The sequence below is a fragment of the Coturnix japonica genome, chromosome 1 (assembly GCF_001577835.2).
Source record: "Coturnix japonica isolate 7356 chromosome 1, Coturnix japonica 2.1, whole genome shotgun sequence".
NCBI classification, from domain to species: domain Eukaryota; kingdom Metazoa; phylum Chordata; class Aves; order Galliformes; family Phasianidae; genus Coturnix; species Coturnix japonica.
In genome coordinates, this window is record NC_029516.1 from 42,668,081 (window position 1) to 42,673,302 (window position 5,222).

At 35.0% G+C, this 5,222-nt stretch overlaps 1 protein-coding gene across 11 annotated transcripts in view; it reads right to left on the reverse strand.

Moving 5' to 3' along the window:
* Positions 1-5,222, reverse strand: part of ANKS1B (ankyrin repeat and sterile alpha motif domain containing 1B) — a 393,719-nt gene that overhangs the window by 122,377 nt on the left and 266,120 nt on the right. The gene's annotated exons all lie outside the window — the stretch shown is intronic.

Consider the following 5,222-nt stretch of genomic DNA (forward strand, 5'->3'; position numbering starts at 1 on the left):
AAGGAAATGTACACCATCTGGATGAGAAGTTTCTAAACATAGAATATTAGGTTATATGGTTCATGATTAAGATCTGCCAAAAGCCTTCTTTTCTCTGGCAGAACAGACAGTATCTTGACTCTTGAATAATACTCATGATATTGCTTCAGAACATAGAAGCATATTAGCTTCGAGGGATATGAAGTTCTGGATCCCCTGGGAAGAGGCCAATATCTTGTTTGAGTTGAATACATTTCACAGATGAAGAGGAGGAAGAGAGAAAAAGATCTTGCCTATTTACTCTGGATGTTATCAAATTTGGCACTGCTCCTTACAGTGGGCTGACATCTCAGGGCTAGCAAATGTCAGTAGTAGTTTTATTTCTTTGGCTGAAAGGACATGACAATCTGAGTCTGTCCCATAACTTGTGCAAATTTATAACTAATCAACATCTACTGCACAAACTGGAGCAATGAGAAAACTGCACAAAACATGCTAATAAAAAATAAAAACTTAGGACTGCTTTTTATAGTTGCGTTTTGTGGGCATCTGCCCCTTATTAGTGGAATGATGGAAGATTATCTTTAAAACTGGTTGTCATAAGGAATTTGAGAGTGACTATACCTGAGGAATCATTTTCCCAGGCACTACATCAGAATTTCTTGTGTCAGATGGACCAAATAAATAAATAAATAAATAGAATAAATAGAATAAAACAAAAGAAGATGGGTAATATCGATCTGAATCATGTATGAAAAAGTAAAAAATATGTATAGAATTGGTTATTGTCCATTTTTTATCTGAGAATTTTCAGTTGTGTCTCTGCAGCACAGTTTAGCACACTGTGGTTTGGTGATCAGCAGTGCAATAATTACACGAGAGGGGAGAAGCAACCTGTCCAACACACACAACTTCTTGATAGGACAAATTAAAGGAAGCAGAGAGAATAACAGAGCTATACTGTTTCTTGCTAAGTAAGTTGATTGCCGCTGTTTCTTGTAAACACTAAAGAAATTAGGGATTCAAAAATATATCGATGCTGAGTACCATAAATCCTTCTAAAGCTATGCTCCATGTTTAGCTGTTACACTGATTAATTAAGAAACAGAAGTGTTGAACTGAAGACAATACACATATTTTTCTAATTGCTTAACTTTTATAAAAACTTTTGCTAAATATGTTGACTGTTTTCTTCTAGTTTTGAGATCGTTATCAACTCAGAAATAAAAGCATCAAAGATAAACAGTCTTACAGTTCTGCTTTCTCACTCTTAGTTCCTTATGATGGTAATATTTTCAGTTAAATGAATTTCAGTCTCCATGTTCATGACAGAATATAAATGTAAAGTGGAGAGAAACACGCACGTGGAGCTGTTTATCTCTGAGACATTTGGAGATATCTTTCAATACCTAAATATGCATGCAGGAATTTTCAGATCGTGCATCCGATTATGAATCAGTTACATGTATTAAAAGAGATGGTTGGATAGATTAAATAGCATAACTGTTAAATAAAATTTGATGAAAACATTTTAGGATGATTTCATGAGCAGATAATTCTACATTGGCTTATTAATGTTTGCAATGTTTTCTTCAGTCAGAGTATTTTTCCTCTTGAGATATGTTGGAGGATTCTGATTTGCTGCAGACCAGTTGGGTGCAGGAGGCATCTCATCCTCCTCTGGAAGACTGCAGAAAGTCATTTTTCACTGAAGACCTTGAGCAGTTCATTTAGCAGAGAGTGAAGAGAATGAAGGTAAAATGAGCTAAAATAGCTAGGAAAGTAGACTCTAGGATTTGAATGCAGAAATGTGCATAATGCAGCTGTGGCAATTAAATGGGTGTTCCATAATCTTCACTTGACTCACAAGCCACTTGGAATATACCATTTTTAAATTCCTCAGATCTGCCTTCTTGCACCACATACGTGTATAAGCACTGTATAATAATGTGCTATCTCCAGATTAGTGGATACAGCATGACTAAGCGTGCTATTTTAATCACCTTTGCAATGATGATTACTCTACTGCAAGACTCTTTTGAGAATCTTTAATCTAAGACTAGTCATTCGTCTCAATTTCTTCCTTGTCACAATCCACCCAGATGCTGTCTAATGTGACCTTTCTACTCTTATTTCACTGTGCCGTTTGCCATAAGATTATTTTCAATCTATATGCTCCTTCTTAACAAATTTGCCTTAGCTCTCTCTTTATCGACTGAAAAAGAGAGTGGTTATCTTAATATCTATGATAATCTGTCTAAAGTAGTACAGTGAAAAGGACTGCACAGGAAATACTTTCATGTCATTTCATTCTGCTTCTTCAGTCTGTTCAGGCTGTTTTAAAGAGGAAAGAAGCAGACACGGAGTATTTTTATAGAAGGCCAGGAATATCTGATGAAACCGCCTTATTTATTAAAGGGGAGTCAGCAGGGCACTGTCTCTGTAAATTCAGTTGCTGAAGGAATAACTTTTATTTTATGCAGCCAAATTTGTGAACTGATAAATAACAATGATCCTTAGCTACTGTCTGAGGGTGTGAAACTCATACACGAAGACAAATTGCAAAACCTGTGTTCATTTGGTGTCATTTAGTTTGCTACATATTCACTCCTTTATTTTTATCTAATGCAGTAAGATAATGATGATCACAAGCTAGTGATCTTAAAGGGCCTCAGGTAAGCCAGCAATATCCTTGTATAAGAATTATGTTAAAGGGGCTTACCCAAAATTCAAATGGAGGGCTGTGTGTTATCTTCTGTTCTTTACAGAAAGTGTAGAAGAGGTGATGGACCAATAACTCCTACATATTTGAGAGCTCCCATCCTGCTATGCTCCAACAGATGGCAGGGCTTCCGGGAATTTCTAGGTTTTTTTCTGCTGGGATCCTATGTAAGGTATGGTTGTCCCTCTGCGTGAAAAAAAGGCAGAAGAACAAGCCATCATAAAACATAAGGGATATCCTTGTCTTTATTCTGTTAAATGAATTCACAATGTACGAGAAGCAGAAAGCTGTAATTACTCTCTTTGGTTGCTAGATAGTGTTGCTAAATTTTAAGCACATCTTTACAAAGGGCATAATATAAAATCTCTTTGTGTTTTAACGACAGTATTTGTTGTCAGAGCGTTACCTCATCTAAGTGTTGGAATCGCTCTGAAAAAATACCCTTCGTTTTAATGTGTCTATTGTTTATTCAGTACAATAATTTAGTGGGTACAACTTCAAAGACTTGTGTCAGGTTGCAAGAAGGAGCATCTGCCAACTACTAGAAATGAAAAGCAGACAATTCAAATGTACAAACATGGAAACTTTGGCCATCCTCTGTTCTCAATTACTTTAAATTATTTCCAGAATAACTACTTGGGAAGTGAATAGCTACTCTGAAATGAGAAAACACAACTGAAAGCAGTATTTGGTTATAAGTTTTGTAAATATATTGTTATTTTCTGCCTGAGAGTACAGAGGTGAATGAAAACGACAGTTAAGATACACCAACGTCAGTAAACTTAACTTTACTAACCATATTGCTGATAAAAGTCATCTTAGAAATGCTACTTGAAAAGAGTCTTTATATTTGGCAATTAAGACATTTAAGAAATCTGTTGGAGGAAAGTTACACAGTACTGAATTGAGTTGAATAAACTCAGTGGAACACTTACAGCTTGCTGTAAAATATATGTAATTTTCCTCTGGTTATGCTAGTATATACTTATTTTTAGTTATCAGAGAGAGCAAAAAGAGTTGGAATCATAGAGTACATTCAATTCGTACATGCTTCCAAGTTTCCAGTGTACAAAGAATTGAAGCATATTCTGAGTTCTGAATGTGAAAAATCCCACTGAAGTCTTTCTTATAGATTTAAGTACTTACAGTTAAAATACATTATATTAAATGCAGTGCTGGATGTGACTAATGACACTGGGAAACTATATGAATGAACACATTCTCATACATAACTTTCTTTTAAAATACTTTTTATAGTAAGCACTACACTGCGTGGAGTATGAGATCAATAGCTTTTGTTTTGCTTCTGTATCTTCCACAAATTATTAGAGGTAAAGGGTCGGTCAACCAAAATGTAATAAAGTATTACATTCCATTAGAGAGCATGTGAATTAGGTGAGCAGGCCAAAAGTGACCATTTTAATTCAGCATGATGTATCAGCAAAACAGAGCAGCTGCCTTGGGGTATTAGTGGCTCAGAGCTTTAATTTTTCATTACTGTATATAATTACTCATATGTCAGAAAGACACTTTTGATTTAGTTATAGAACTTTAAAGTATGCGAATCATATGCTCATCTTAATTCTATCCTAGAAGTATTAGTCCAAGCTCCAGTACCTTTAAGGGAGTAAGAAAACTGCAAATGCAAAACCAGAACTTTTAGTTGTATCCAGGTACTTTGGACTATTGAGCAATGCATTGCTGTCTGTACAAAAAATTGCAGCACCAAATACTTCAGCTTACAAATGACCCACTCTAAATCACTTCTCCACCAGTTTTCAGCATTTGAGTACCCCAGTTCTAAAGTTACTCCAAATAAAGCCCTGCTTTTATGGGAATTCAGAGAAAATTCAGGCACATATGTCAAAGTGTATTTGAAATGGCCAGTTGATGAGAGAGATATCTGATTGAAAAGCATTTTCAGAAATATTTACTTGGAAAAATTGCGTCTCTACATTGGCAACATTTGGACTCATTCTGAGTATAATTTTGTGTTCCTATTCAGACAAAGAAGTCACTTAACAGAACAGATGACAAAAAAAAAAAAAAAAAAGAAGCTTTAAAAATGAGTATTACGGAATAAGAACACAACAAATTTTGAACTTGCAAATGCGACTAGTAATAAAAAACTGTAAGCTTCTTTTAAGCAGTCTCGGAATAGCAAAATACTGTATGACTCACACACCCAATCAAAGCTCTTCAAAACAACTTCGATGTTGAATTTCAAATATTTGCAATTGTGAACAATATACACACTAGAACTTACTCAGGGAAATTATCTCATGAATACATTTAGGAAAATTATAAGATCTTCATGACAGAATCACATGAAGAAACAGGGCTAAAAGTAACTGAATCTATTATTCACGAGGAATTATTTCAAAATCTTTAGTCATCACCGATATGAGTGAAGGAAGAGAAAAATTACTTCTAAGCAAGAATAGTATGATACACAGTAGTCAATGTACACACCCTTCCTCACAACTGCATTGCTTACTTTTAGATATGACAGAACACAGTC